Raw genomic sequence first — 16,290 nt, forward strand, 5'->3', positions numbered from 1 at the left:
GAAGAGAGGAATGTCCTGTGCTTTTCACATGGGTAAGGGTCCTGGGGGTTTATGAAGGGAAATGTTAATGGGAACAGCTGCTAATAGCAGTCAAAACAGAGAAGCACAGACAAAGCATTGGGAGGAGTTGGGGTTGGTGGTTAAAGGAAGGAGGTCAGCTGCATATTGGATATATTGTAGCCAGGAGCTCCTTCTGGATAGCTTGGAGTTCCTTCTGAGAATGATTTTCTTGTTGAAGAATATTAACCTGGGTAAAGACTGATTTGGAGGCAGGGGAAAGTTCACAAGAGACATGTAGGACGGCTATGGGGTATTTGGCATAGCCATTAGGGCAGAGTTTACCCATGATTCCTGTTTGCCAACATTCATCCCATGGCTTGCTTATGGAAACCTGAAAAGGACTTTTAAGGTTGGGTGAGCATGGTGCTACTGTGGCTGATAGTTTCCATTCTGCAGCTCCCATAGCTGCAGCCTCCACAGATAGAGACCTCCTGGAGACATTCACCTGTGTTTCAGTAAGGAAAGCAGAGGAAAGAGCTGGGTATAGTGGCGATGAAATCCGGGCGTAAGGAGATCTCAGTCCTGCTCTGACATCCTTCCAGTGCAATCCTGGGCTCCTATGATTCTGTTGTGTCTGTTACAGGTCTCCCTAGAGAAGAATCTCCGATGGTAAGTGTTGGGAAGGCTAGAGAGAGGCTGGACATTAGCAAAGTTAGCATGAGAATGACAAAACAACCGTGAGAACCGAGGAGGGGGAGCATGTGTAGGGCACTTGGCCTGGGCAGCAGTCACCAGGTCATGAATGTCCTTCCAGGAGATGTTGTTGTTCCTTTGGACATGGCATTTCCCCTGCCTCCCCCTTCGCTTCCTCTGTCTTTGATCTGCGGGTGAGAGGCAGGCTATCTTCTTGGTTGGTGGGTGGGGTTGATAGGAACCCTGATAGGTATAGGCTGATACTGTGGGAAAACAAACAAAACTCCTCCCAGTTGTAAGGAGGAGTTGTAAGGGATTTCCAAATCCCATCCAAAGGATCATGCCATTGTACTAGGATGGGCATGGTGGTGGTTAATTTTGGTGTGTGCCAATGGAAGGAGATAGGGGAATGCTTAGAATTTTGTAGATGTTAAAAATGTTTGGTGTAGTCATAGCTATTGTTAATAGTACATTGGGGAGGGGTGGTAGGTGGTTGTCATTTGTTTTAGAAGTTGGGCTTTTAGGATTTGATGTGTTCTTCCTACTATCCCTTGGCCCTGAGGGTTGTGGGGGATCCCTGGATAGTGGACAATTTCCCATTGTGCACAGAAAGTTTTGAATTGAGAGCCAGTGAAGACAGAGCCAGTTTTTATCTAGACGAATGCCTGTTATGGCAAAAGTGAAGAGCATATGGTGAATTAACCTTTTTGAATTTTCACTTGTTTGAGCTGTAACCCATATAAAATGCGAGTATACATCTATGGTGGCAAAAACATATTTTTGTCTACCGAATTGGGGAATGTGGGTGACATCGATTTGCAATAAGGCATTGGATTTGGGGCCTCGGGGATTGGTGCCCATCGTATGTAAGGCTGGGCTGGTAATGAGGGACGCACAAGAGGAGCACGTCTTTATTATCCTTTGGAGGTAAGCAACAGGGATATGGGGTGTACTGGCTAGTTTTGTGTGTCAACTTGACACAGGCTGGAGTTATCACAGAGAAAGGAGCTTCAGTTGGGGAAGTGCCTCCATGAGATCCAGTTGTGGGGCATTTTCTCAATTAGTGATCAAGTGGGGAGGGCCCCTTGTGGGTGGTGCCACCTTTGGGCTGGTGCTCTTGGGTTCTATAAGAGAGCAGGCTGAGCAAGCCAGGGGAAGCAAGCCAGTAAGGAACATCTCTCCATGGCCTCTGCTTCCTGACCTGCTTGAGTTCCAGTCCTGACTTCCTTTAGTGATGAACTGCAATGTGGAAGTGTAAGCTCAATAAACCCTTTCCTCCCCAACTTGCTTCTTGGTCATGATGTTTGTGCAGGAATAGAAACCCTGACTAAGACATGGGGGAAGCGGGCATGGAGCCCCTTTATCTTTGTGTGTAGGTACAAATCTAATTGGTCTGCTTGCTCAGTGGAGGCTATGAATGTTTCTGTTGAGAGGGTTTGGTCACTGAGGGCATTTCTCTCAGAATCAGGTAGGCCTTTAGAAGACTGTGGGATCTGATATGCTAGATGTAGATGGGGAGGCTCTTTCCCGTAGGAAGATGGAGACCTGTATGAGTAGAGGGGAAAGTGGGTTGGCGTCTAGTTTGACGAAGGATTTTTTAAAAGACGTATTATTATATGTAAGTAAGTACACTGTAGGTGTCTTCAGATACCCCAGAAGAAAGCATCAGATCTCATTATGGATGGTTGCAAGCTACCACGTGGTTGCTGGGATTTGAATTCAGAACCTTCGGAAGAGCAGTCAGTGCTCTTAACCGCTGAGCCATCTCTTCAGCCCTTGACAAAGGATCTTGACAGCCAGGGTAGCAAATTGACAGCATGTACACTGTCTGAAAAAAGGATAAGGGGCCCCTTGACTTCTTTTAGAGCTAGAGAGATAGCATATAATTCTTTATATTGGGGGGGAGTTGTGGGCAGCTGTCTGAATCTGGAATGGGGGTTCACCCTCAGGGAAGTAGTGTATTCCTGCTGCAGCTCCTCCCTTTCCCCCATAGGTATATATTGAGATGGCTCCAACTGTGGGCAACTGAGGGAGGACAGACAGAGACTCATTTTTCGATGGGGTAACGGTTATCAATTTGTCCTGGAACTCCTATGAAGTTGATAACAAGGCAGGAGTGATTTTTGATTAGCCATTGAATATCGGAAAGGGAGAAGGGGTGACAAGAAAGTCAGGTTCTTGTCCTAAAGTTGTAGGGCTCTGTTGCTGCCATTTTAAATTATATTAAAGAATGCACCCACCTCATTTAGAATTCTAGGTGCACTACCCACCAGGGTATGGTGCCATTCCAGCACCCCCTGGGGTATAGGGCTACCAGACTGAGGAACTGGTAAAGTAGTAAGTAGCAAAGAACCCCGATAAAACTCATAATTGAAAACGGCTGCTGGGCGGTGGTGGCACACGCCTGTAATCCCAGCACTCTGGGAGGCAGAGGCAGGCAGATTTCTGAGTTCGAGTTCAGCCTGGTCTACAGAGTGAGTTCCAGGACAGCCAGGGCTATACAGAGAACCTGTCTCGAAAAAACCAAATCCAAAAAATAAATAAATAAATAAAAGAAAACGGCAGCAGTTCAGACTAGTTCCTGACCAGATAAATTCCTGTCCTAGAAGTACATGACCATTACATACCACTAAGAGGACCATGACAATGGTCACATAGCATAGAGCCTATAGGTCTCTATGCTAATGAGGTATCTAGGGGCTCTGAGTGTTTAGTCAATAAGCATCCCTTCCTGCAAAAGTATTTAATCTCTGGTTCATCCTGAGTAAGCCATATGCATCTTCATGTGCCATGAATAAAGCAGTCTGGATAAGCAAGGACTGTCTCCTTCATCAAGGACCACCATGGGATGGGGGGAGGCCTTCGTGTCATACAGAGCTGCACCTAAGTCTCTGCAGAAGGCCTCTCCATACTCCTGGCACTCACCCTGAGCTAAGTCGAATTCCCCCCCCCCCCACACACACACCTCCCACACCCCCTCATCACAGGCCCTCGGCAGTTGTATCCAACTCCTCATAGTCCTCAGCGGCCTATGGGTACACAGAAGGATGGGAACCCCATTTTCAACTCTGTGGCTCTCGGCGGTGTCTGGGTGCCCAGGAGTTTGAGAACCACAGCCACTGTCCTAGCCCCTGTCATTTCTCACCCTATCTTAGAATGCGTTTCGCCTTCCCTGAGTACGTGTTGATGTCGTTTCGTCTCCCCTGAGTGACGGGTTGGAGTCCTAGGAGCCCCGTACCCCGCCATCCCGGCATTCCCGCACGGCACTCCGGCACCCCAGAAGGCCGCCTTGAGGAAGGAATGTAGCCTAGCGATCCTGCTTTTCCCCTCCACGAGAAGCTGGCCAATCCTAGCCCAGGAGGATGGTGCTTTGAAACCGAGTCTCCAGGCTAGGCCACACGCGCCCCTAGTGGCAGAATCTGTCATAGCAGTCAGAGCACATTTTAGCTTTCAAGTCAATGGAATCAGGCGTTCTCCCCTTAGCAAGCACACACTTGAGAGCTATTACACTCACAAACAACACTTACCCTCCCTGTGGGCGAGAGGAGGATGCCCGACCCTTCCTGTCCAACCCATATGAATCTCCAGGGGGCGCTTGGGGGAATAATGGGCATTGAGCACTCCAGGGAAGAGTTAGTCTGACTTGCGTGTTTGGTGAGCCCGAGCTCCTCAGAACTCCCACCCCACCTTCCTGCTCAGATTCTGGGTCCTGCTTAGGACTGACTGTGGGCAGGGCACCACAGGCTCCTGGGAAAGAGAAGAGAAAGTAAATTGGAGGTTGAGGGGAGGTCAGGAGCTAGCTTTCGATTTCTCAACTTTTGGGAAGAAGAGGAGGAGCTGAGAATTTGAGTTTCGATTTCCTGAAGTTTGGAGGAGGGAGGGGACTGTGGGGACGTTCGGGGAGCAAGGGGTGTAAGGTGCCACTTAGGACTCTCTGACCTCTGCCCAGGCCTGGGACCACTCCTCTCTGAGGGTGGGGTGGGGGCTGGAAAAGGCTCAGCCAGCCGGAGACTGGAAGGTTGGGAGGTATCCCAGGGAGCATATCTTTCTAGCAGGGGTGAGAGACCATGAGAAACCAGAACCGGAACTCTCTTCTGGTGGCCCTGGCATCCTCCTGACCAGCTTCAATCTTTTCTTTTCTTTTCTTTTCTTTTTTTTTTTTCCTTTTTTTAAAATTTTATTTATTTATTTATTTATTTATTTGCTTCAATCTTTTCTTATCAGGGATCATGTGATGGTCAGATTTCTGCTGTCCTTGAGTGACCCCTATGTCCCCTCCCATGCCCAGGACCATCCTTCACAGTGCTGTTCTCTCTCTTCCCTCAGCTTCCCCAGCCCAGTCTCTGGTCGCACCTCTCCCAGGCCTAGGCTCCCAGACCTTGGCTCCTCATTGTTTGCTGGAAAGCAGCCTCTCCCTTGGCAAGTCCTGAGTCTGAGTTTGGAATCCAGAGGTCACCGCCCCAGCTCTTAATTTTAGGGAGGGGTGTGAAGACTGATGCCCTACTGCATCCTCCTGTTCTCAGCCTTTCCCCAACCCTGGACCTGATGAGGAAGGTGGTACCACAGAGATTCACAACCTTTTGTTTGTTTGTTTGTTTTGTTTTTGGAGTTTGTTTTTTTTTCGAGACAGGGTTTCTCTGTGTCCTGTGACAGCCCTGGCTGTCCTGGAACTCACTCTGTGGACCAGGCTGACCTTGAACTCAGAAATCTGCCTGCCTCTGATTCCCAGAGAGATGGGATTACAGGCGTGAGCCGCCACCACCCGGCTAGAGATGCACAACCATTGGTGATGCCCTGCCCTCATGGTGGACATTGAACTCCATCTGTTGGTGAAAACCCAGTAGATTCTAAGTTTTCCCTGCCCCCTTAGGAAACCCATACTATTCTTCTGCTGGAGGAATTTAGCAATAAACTGATCCCTAGTGTCTTACTGCCATATCTATAGATTAGTGTCTGACTCAGCCCTCATCAGGGAATCTTTTTCTTGCAGAAGATGGGAACTAAATAACAGAGCTATTCACAGTTGGGCAGTGTGCAGAGAATGAGAGACTTTGGAGCACTGAGTTCTAAAAGGGATGTCTCCATCAAAGCCCTCCCCTCAAGGCTCAGAGATGTTTGTGGAAAGATTGTAGGAGGCAGAGGGGATGGATGAATCCCAGGAAGAACTGATACACACACAAATCCACAGAGCCTGTCACAGTACACACAAGGTGTTGCCCAGCACAAGGAGGGACAGTGGGCATGGGCTCCCACCCCTAGCCAAGAAGCTGTCTGCTATTGATAACAGATGGAGAAGGGAAAACTTGTTTTCTCCAATGGAGTCTCACTGGGTTTGTTAGCCACACATCAGGGTAGGCCAACACCAAACTCCACAGTGTTTTTGTGACTTTTCATCTTATTCTGTTTCATATTGGTCTTTTGCTTGTTTATTTTGATTTCTCTTTGTGTGTGTGTGTGTGTGTGTGCTTTCATGGGGGTATTTGTGTCTTTTTTTTTTTTTTTTGCTATTGTTTTACTTGTTTAAGAGAGAGAAAGAACATAAAGTTGGGTGTTTAGGGTGGTGGAGAGGATCTAGGAGGAGTTGGGGGAGAGGAAGTGTGGTCAAATTATACCATTTGACAAATTCTTTTTTCGGTTAAAAAAAAAAAAAAGAGCAGCCTGAAAAATGGAATCTCTCAGGAGCAAGTCTGAAAAAATACTTTCACACTGTGCAAAGACCTAGGGCAAGTCTTTGTTCCTCTCTGTTCCAGAGACAGTTGCATCTTCTCATGCAGGGCCAGCCTCGTCCTGTAGACACAATGGTGAAGGTTGGTGTGAACAGATTTGTCCATATTGGGTGCCTGGTTACCAGGGCTACCTTCTGCTCTGCAGCTGGTGAAGTGGAGATTGAAGTGGAGATTGTTGCCATCAATGACCCCTTCATTCACCTCAACTACATGGTCTACATGGTCCAGTATGGCTCCACCCATGGCAAGTTCAACAGCACAGTCAAAGCTGAGAACAGGAAGCTTGTCAATCACCATCTTCCAGTTGTGAGATCCTACTAACATTAAATACTGATACTGAGTATGTTATGGAATCTACTGGCGTCTTCGCCACCATGGAGAAAGCAGGGTATCACTTGAAGGATGAGGCTAAAAGGATTATCTCTGCCCCTTCTTCTGATGCCCCATTTTTGTGGTGGGTATGAACCACAAGAAATATGACAAGTCGCTCAAGATTGTCAGCAATGCATCCTGTATCACTGACTGCTTAGCCCCCTGGCCAAGGTCATCCATGACAACTTTGGCATCACGGAAGGGCTCATGACCACTGTCTATGCCATCACTGCCACTCAGAAGACTGTGGGTGGCCGCTAAGGAAAGCTGTGGCATGATGGCCATGGGGCTGCCCAGAACACCATCCCTGCATCCACTGGTGCTGCCAAGGCTGTGGGCAAGGTCATCCCAGAGATGAACGGGAAGCTCACTGGCATGGCCTTCCACGTTCCTATCCCCAATGTATCCATTGTGGATCTGACATGCCGCCTGGAGAAACCTGCCAAGTATGATGACATCAAGAAGGTAGTAGTGAAGCAGACATCTGAGGGCTCACTAAAGGGCATCCTGGACTACACTGAGGACCAGGTTGTCTCCTGCGACCAACAGCAGCTCCCGCTCCTCCACCTTTGATGCTGGGGCTGGCATTGCTCTCAATGACAACTTTGTAAAGCTCATTTCCTGGTATGACAATGAATATGGCTACAGCAACAGGGTGGTGGACCTCATGGCCTACATAGCTTCCAAGGAGAAAGAAACCCTGGACCACCCACCCCAGCAAGGACACAAGCGTAAGAGAGAGGCCAAGGAGTCCCTGTCTCAATTCGGCCCTCCACACTGAGCATCTCCCTCACAATTTACATCCCAGACCCCCATAATAATAGGAGGGGCCTAGAGAGTCCTACTTTCTTGAATACCATCAATATAGTTCTCTGCACCCACAACACACACACACACATACCCTAGGGCAAGGTACAGTCTGGTATGGGGCATAGCATCTAACAGGTGAAGTCAGTAAAAGGATGTGGGTAACAACCCTTTTGCCTGTGACCTCAGGAGGTGGATCTCTGAGATTCGGTATCTCTCTCTAGGGCTCTGAAGAGAATCTCAGAAGGATGCCTGTAGAATTTTCCAGGCAACTTGGGGATGAAACAGGGAGAGGGATTGAGGCTCTGGGAGTCTCAGAATTTCCATTTCTCAATGCTCAGGGCTATAATCTTGCTCTGGGTCAGCCTATCCAGCTGAGCTTACTTCTGACAGGGAGTGGGGATGGACCTGGGAGGGCTGGGGGTTGATAAAGCCAAACTTAGCCTGATGTTCTTGCCTCTGAGATACAAGGAGGGTCCTCCGGCGTCCTTCCAGAAGAGCTAGGGCTTGACAAAGGGTAAGGGAACCTGTGACGAGTGGCAGGGTGGTCTAAGGGTTTCTGGAGGATTCCTAGGCCCTCTTTTGTTTGAGGCTACTCCTGTCTCATTGACCAGTGTCCGTGCCCAGCCTGTGTCCTTCTAGCCCACCCTTGTACCTGCCCTCCAGGGACAGGCTCGGTCCAAGTTGAAGAGAAGCAGCTGTGGTAAGAGGACTCTTAAGTGGCATTTCAAGGCCTGCTGGATACAGGCTCTGGCCCCGAGAAGTTCCTTTGTGGTCATGAGAACTGGGCATTCTGGGATTAGGAGGAGAATACATAGTAGCTCTCCAGGCAGTGCCTTCTACTTGAGAACCTTGGATGGGATGGGCAGAGAACAGGGATGTATGCTTGTCTCCAATATGACAGGGATGGGATTGACAGGCTGGTGACATACTGTCCCTGAAAGGATTCACCAAGACAAAAAGGTAGAAGTTAAAGGTTATATTAGAGACACTGGCACAGCTTCCATAAGCTGAGTGGTGAAGAGACACAGTGCAGAAGCTTTCCAAGGTGCTGATTTTGCTGGGTGCGGGGTTCTACCCAAGCAATTGGATGGTATTGGAATGTCTCAGGGCCTTGATTGTATCAATCTTCTAGGGATAGACACACATGGAGCTGGGATCTCCTGATCTTGCTGAGGTATGAGGACTATTTCCTGTTAGGACTGGCTATCTGAGCAAGCTAGGCATAGCTCATTAGGGGGTCACGCTTATGAAAGTCTGAGTTACTAAGAATGGACACCTTTCCTTCCTTCCTTCCTTCCTTCCTTCCTTCCTTCCTTCCTCTCTCTCTCTCTCTCTCCTTTCTTTCTTTCTTTTCATTTCATTTTCTTTCTTTCTTTCTTTCTTTCTTTCTTTCTTCTTTCTTTTTCTTTCGAGACAGGGTTTCTCTGCATTGCCCTGACTGTCCTCGAACTCGCTCTGTAGACCAGGCTGGCCTTGAACTCAGAAATCCGCCTGCCTTTGCCTCCCAAGTGCTTAGATTAAAGGCATGCGCCACCACTGCCCGGCTGGACATCTTTCCAGTGGTGTCAGGATGCACTGAGACAGACAGCAGCAGGACTTGCTCAGATTAACTGTGACAGGGCACCAGACCTTAGCCCCAGACCTTATCATGACCGACCCCATGATTAAGGAAGGACTGTTCAGGCTATAAAACTCAGCATATAGACAGTAGCATCTGCCAAAACTAAAACAAAGATCCAATCTATCAAAGTCCACAGTTAAGAGAAAGTTTTTAAATGTGCTAACTTGATTTTTAGTTTCTATAGTTCTGCTTCTGGCTAACTGTTCTTGTTTACTGAAGTGTGTTAATCCAAAACATAGTTTTTATGCTTAAAAATCTCACCTTGAGAAAGGCTCAGTGCTATACTGCTGTCCTGAACACCCAGTGTAGCTACCAGCTGGCTAAAAAAGACATTCTATTTGCTTAAACCAATGTCTGAGTAGTTGTCTCCATGAATACCCTACAACATAACTGTTTCTCGCCCTGCTCCAAGGTGCAGTGTATTTGCCAGACTTCTTCAGAGGAACAGAACTGATAGCATGAACACATATATGGAATTTATTAGAGTGGCCTACAGGCTTTGCTTTGGCTACCCCAAGAATGGTTGTTTCCCAGCAGAAAGGCCAACAATCTGGTAGTTTTTCATAAGGCTAGATGTCTCAGTTGGCCTCCTGTGTACTTTGGAATCCTAAAGAAGTAGGTTCTGATTCCAGCAAATTAATGCATCAGCAGTTGGGTAGATGAATTTGCCATGGAAAGTGAGGATAAACAGGCAAAAAGAAAGACATTAGGGGGTCATTCTTGCATGTCCTTTATATAGGTTGCCACCAGAAGGCGTGGACTTTCACACCTCTGCCTGGAGATTCCCAGCCTGGAGAGGGAAGAGACAGGGCACAGAGTAGGACTCTGGTGTTGCTTTAAACTCTGAGCATGTCTGGACATTCTAATTCTCTAACTATACTAAAATGCTGATGATAACTTCTGAAAAGTTCTAAAGACTTTCTTGCTCTTTCTAAGGGTAAAGAGCTTAGGCGATTGACAGCTGTAGACTGTGTGTGTGTGTGTGTGTAATGTGGCCTTTGTTCTATCTCCTCAGGAACTGGATGTCTCTAATTTTTAGCCTGCTAGTCAGAAGTTTCAGGAAGAAAAAGGAACACTTTGAAAAGTGATTATAGTGTTTATTACTAAGTTGTTAAAAGTTTCCTATGATAGCTATCTAAGAAAGGGAAAAAAAAAAAAACAACAACAACAACCCAGAAAGATCCTAAGCAGGGCAAGGGGAAAATTCTTCTTGCTTCTTCTCTTTGTCTAAGAAGTATTCTGTCCAAAAAACGTTCTTTTCAACTCAGTTCTTCTTATTCTTCTCCTGTCCTCAGCACTTAAAACATCTTTCAGAATACATGATCACATGGTAAAACATTCACTATGTTTGCACAAATTCAAATCATAAATTGAAAAAGAAGTTTGCAACAGAGAATGTTTACATACCTATCCATTAGGAGTAATTATCTGGCTAAACATTCATCACCTGTCACAGCACCACAGGTTCATTGAAAGTTAAAAAACATAACTAAGTTATTAGTGGTTTTTGGTTTTTTTTGTTTGTTTGTTTGTTTTTGGTTTCTTTGGTTTTTTGGATTTGGTTTTTTCGAGACAGGGTTTCTCTGTATAGCCCTGGCTATCCTGGAACTCACTCTGTAGACCAGGCTGGCCTCGAACTCAGAAATCCGCCTGCCTCTGAGTGGTTTTGTATAGATAAACACAGTCAATATTTTTTAAAAGATTCATTTATTTTACTAATATGATTACACTGTTGTTGTCTTCAGACACACCAGAAGAGGGCATCAGATCCGATTACAGGTGGTTGTGAGCCACCACATAGTTGCTGGGAATTGAACTCAGGACCTCTGGAAGAGCAATCAGTGCTCTTAACCACTGAGTCATCTCTCCACACACACCCCCAAGTCAATATTTTATCTTCTCTCCTAGCACCTATAATAAATTGTTCCTTTTTATAACCTTTGGTTGTTTTACAACCTCTTGGAATGTGCTCTGAGTAGGAGAAACTCTGGTTACTATCTAAGAGGCAATTAACTGGTAACACTTGGGAGACTGACAAGGGTTCTCATTGCAGTTTTGACAAATCAGAAAAGGATCTAATAGCAGTTCTACTATAAAAGAGCTTAATAATCGCTGATATAATGTTAGTAGTTCTTATAAGATCATCATTAAGAATTAAGTCATCTGCTTGTCTATATGCCATCAATACAAGGCAGTACACCTTCGTAGATCTGTTCAAACGGGTTGGGCTAGTACCTAGTGATTGTTATATATGCTTAATAGTGACAGGAACAGCATGTTAATAGCAGGAATCTTTCCTAAGATCATTTTCTACTGGGCCTTGCCAGTTGGAGCTTCATAATAGATATACTCCAAAGCAAAGTCATTTCAGGAAGATCACCTGCTAGTCATTAGCTTGTTCTGTGATGACTCCTGACACACTTCAAATGATCCAATTGAGAAAATCCCTCAGAGGCATGCCTAGCTGTTTGGGTTTTAGTTGATTACAGATGTAGTCAAGATGACAACCAAGATTATCTATCCTAGTCCAGAAACTAGTCACCTTGGATTTGAGGAACACCAGCACTAGTCCATCCATGTCTTTATGACAAAGACCTGAACCTATCCCAAAATAAAGACAAAGATGTATGCTAGACCTGAAATCATAATATGGGGACCAGCTTATTGCCTTAAGTCATGACAGTAATAACTTATTCCCAATAAGGCAAGATTAAAAAGATAAATTCAATTATGGGGACCTGGGGAGAGAAAGGAGCCCTTAACTCAGGAGTATGGTGGGAGCCTCTCAGCAGTTAAGAGCACTGGCTGCTCTTGCAGAGGACCTAGGTTCAGTTTGCAGCACACACATGACAGTTTACAAATAATTATCTGCAACTCCAGTTCCAGTTCTGGCCTCCTCAGATACATGCACATGGTATGTATACATATATGCAGACAGACATTCATACACATGAAATAAAAATAAACCTTTCTTTAAAATATTCCAACATAGTAAACGTTAGTTTATGCCCATTCTCCCCTTTCTACTGAAAACCTGAGGTTTCCAAGGACTCTTGCCAGGAATTTCATTTGTATTAAAAAAGAAAAACCCTGTCTGCAATGCTATTGGCTCCTAGTTATCTTATCAAATAATCTCATCCAGAGTTATCTTTTAGATCTCAAAAAGGTCAAAGTGAGAGGCTAAACCTACTCCACCCTGGAACCGGCCTCTATCTTAAAAGAAAAAAAAAAGAAGGGGGAAAAAATAAAAGGCCTGAGAACTTGGCCCATAGCTGCACCCAAGTACCAGGGAAAACCCCATGGCGAGTCCTTGACCAGAGTTAATCCCCAGCTACTTCCTGGAAACAGTTAATCAAAGATTAGTCTGATTGTTTCAGATGTACTTTCAGACCTTCGTGATTATATACATCTAGCTTCAGAGGACCCACCTGTTGGCTTACAATAGACTTTAGATTCTTGCCCGGTTGGACCCTCCTCACTTACTTGTTTCCTATGAAACCTTGTTCCAGTGATAGTTCGGAGCTGCTTCACCAAACTCTCTGGAGGGGCCAGCAGTGAGTAAGCCTAAACTTAAGTTTGTTATAAAGAAAGCCTAATGTGATTACATTGAAAACAGGTCCTTGGTGGTCTTCTGAGGTTCACAAACACTTCCTGGCACATAAGAAAGAAAGAAAAAGTTTCTTAGCAAGACTTTGCTGTGTGACTTGAGAACTACCAAGATTAGGGTCTGTGTAGATCCAGCACAACCCAAACACCAAGTTGATACAGAAAACAAAAATTTATTGTAATCAAACCACTACTGTTTGATCAGGGACACAGAACAGACTTGGGAACTGAACTGTGATACCCCCACCCCACCCTCATCACCACCACCACCACCCTGCCCCCGAGTCAGAATGTTATAAAGGTTTTTAAACCTAAAAACCACAAACATTGATGCCCAGTTGTTGTGGATTTGGTTTAATGCTTGCATTATGTTGTTTGGGTTCCCAAAGTTACACAGGAATCTGTACGTTTGCAGGTAGGATGCTGAGGGTCCCTGCCCCCAGTTGGCTTTGATTGGTAAGTAAAGCTGTCGGTGGCCAGGGAGACAGAGTGACTTGTCCTGGGCAAGGAGAGAGGAAGAAAAAGGAAAAAGAACCGTCATGCTGGGGAAGAAGAAGGTCTGGGCCTGAGAAGTGTAGGACTGCCAACATGTAAGAGTTGGGGATCATGGATCAGGAGGGCTGCAGGCCTGGGTCTGAAGTGGCCAGGATGCAATACAGGTTTTAATTAGTAATAATTCAGGAATATCAGAGGGAGAGTGTGCTAGTGAAAGGATAGAAAATATAGCCTAACTCTCTAATGACCCCAAGAAGTCAGAAATTTAAAATGCTATCTTGCTTTAAAGAAGCTCTAACTCCAGCCTGCTAAGGAGCCCCAAACACTTCCTATTCCAGAGCTCGCTCTTTGTTAGAAACTAGGTAAAAGGTCGCATTCCAGAGCCCGCCCTTTGTTAAGAGCTAGACAAAAAGGCCTTGAGTAAGTGATCCTGGCCCCTAAGGTAACTGGAAATGAGCTAATTATCTGCTTATCTTGCTTCTGTAAATTGCTTATGCCGTCACCCCCACCCAGGACTTCACACAGCTATAGACCTCCAAGAAAATAGGAAACTAATTGATCCACAGAGCACAGGACTCCAATAATTTAAACTGATTGGTCTAAAAACGGAGTGGTACAAATCAATTGGCTTGCACTACGCAGGCTCTCAATGCTAAGGAATGACTGGTTTGTGATTGACAGGCTTTGCTGTAAACCTATAAAAGCTGTCCCAGTTCTGCACTCGGGGTCCCACAGTCCTCTACTCCTGCGTGGTGTACGACTGTGGACCCCAGAGCCTCTGGAGTAAAAATCCTCTTGCTTATTGCATCAAGACCGTTTCTCGAGAGTGATATGGGTGTCGTCTTCTGAGGCATGGTGCGCTGGGGCGCCCTCGTTTTTTGGGTTTTACACTAGCCACAAGGAGGATTGAAGTGACCCAGCCATTGAGTTGATTATGGCATATTTAAATATAAGGATACATGTGTGTGTCCTTCATTCAGGAATCCAGAATATTGGGGTGGGTAGTGAGGAATTTGCACCAGGGCCACCAGGCCTATTAGAGCACCATAAACCACTACTGCTACACTCATAGTGACATTTTCCCACCAATCAGGATTCAGGGAAAGGGGACTTTCCTAGGAATGCTTCCTTACGTGGTACATTTGTTCTGTTCTGATTGTGTTGGTGTCTAGGAATCACCATGCAAATCACTCAGTGATCTCCATCAAAGTAGGGATGGTTTATTGAATATTAAATCCTCAATCAGGGCCACAGAACCGACTTGGGAGCTGGCTGTGACCCTGAGTTAAGACCCTATAGGACATTTAAGCCTAAAATCCATGAACATATGTGCAAAGTTATTCCACCAATCAGGATCTAGGGATAGGGGGCTTCCTTTGGAACAAATCTTTGTTCTATATCTATCCTGCTCCCATTGGTTGTGGTATTCGACTGAAGCAGGGGACTTGCCTTACCTAACATTCATGTTTGAACTTGCCAACCAGGATGTCAGTTACCCACATACATGTCTTGAAAGGATAGAAAATAATACAGCCTAACTCTAATGACCCCAAGAAGTCAGAAGTTTAAAATGCTATCTCGCTTTGTTAGAAACTAGGTAAAAGGTCACATTCCAGAGCCCGCCCTTTGTTTAGACCTAGCAGAAAGACCTAGAATAGGTGATCCTGGTCCCACAAGGTAACTGGAAATGGGCTAAGCTTATCTTGCTTCTGTAAACTGCTTATGCCATTACCCCTATACAGGAGTTCACACAGCTATAGACATTCAAGAAAATAGGAAACTAATTGGTCCACTGAGCACGGGCTCCCATAATTTAAACCGATTGGCCTAAAAACTATGGAGTGGTACAAATCAATTGGCTCACATTTCGAGGGCTCTCCATGCTAAGAAATGATTGGTTTGTGATTCGAGGGCTTTGTCGTAAACTTATAAAAGCTGTCGCAATTCGGCACTCGTGGTCCACAGTCCTCTAGCCCCGAGCGTTATACGGCTGTGGAACCCAGAATTCTGGAATAAAGAAACCCTCATGTTATTGCATCAAGACCGTTTCTTGCGAGTGATTTGGGTGTCTCTCTTTCTGACAAATAGGATGCTAATTCACAGGGAGGTCTTGGGAACTTAAACTTTATTTGACCCTTACTCCAAATGGAAGTTTTATTCCAAATTTTGGAGAGCTCTTGGTGCCTCTCCAAGGATATTGGCAAATTTTAACATTGGGCTAGAACAAGGAAGTAGGCTGAAGAGCTTGATCATCTTGATAAGTCCCGGAATACCAAGGGACTTTGTTTATTGTCTTGTTTGTTCCTTGACTATCTTTGTTTATGTCCGAGTACTGACCATATTCTTTGTATGTACCTAGGATGATATACAAGTAAACTGGAAAAAATAAACCTACATCAGCCTCAGCACTTACTGGAGTCATGTTATAGTGTTGTCTAATTGTCTTTTTCTTTTCAGTCCTCACTCTCTCCCTTGAGACCCTGTTGACTGACTGAGCTGGCTTGGGGACCAAATTGCTTCTCATATTAGTGCAGGTGTCTCTTATTTTGGGGTCTATCCCAGGGGCAAAAACATGAAAGCATATACACAGATGCAGGAGGTGCTGCTGGGAGTTTTGGTTCAGGTCCAATCTTACTGTGGCTAACTATATAAAGCAGTTCTAACTGACTTCTGCTTTGATTGGTTCCCAAGAACATCAAAGCACAGAACATAATAGAATCTGCATTCAACCAAGCACGAGAAAGGTTCCTAGTAATAGCAAATGAGAACATTTCCGTCTACCATTAATAATGGCACAAAACACCAGGCTAGACAGGTAATAGTTACCTAGGCCTTAACAGTCTACCTAGGCCTTAACAGATTGGTTTATTTACTGTGGTAGGGTGATTTACCTAGTATTTATGTCTCAACTTGTCAATCATGATAGCAGTTAACCATGTGCATGTCTCTCTCTGCCAAGCACAATGT

General features: G+C 45.5%; 1 pseudogene; it reads left to right on the forward strand.

Moving 5' to 3' along the window:
* Positions 1-6,391: 6,391 nt before the first annotated feature.
* Positions 6,392-7,670, forward strand: LOC127667676 (glyceraldehyde-3-phosphate dehydrogenase-like; annotated as a pseudogene).
* Positions 7,671-16,290: the final 8,620 nt, after the last annotated feature.

The sequence above is a fragment of the Apodemus sylvaticus genome, chromosome 17, assembly GCF_947179515.1.
Source record: "Apodemus sylvaticus chromosome 17, mApoSyl1.1, whole genome shotgun sequence".
NCBI classification, from domain to species: domain Eukaryota; kingdom Metazoa; phylum Chordata; class Mammalia; order Rodentia; family Muridae; genus Apodemus; species Apodemus sylvaticus.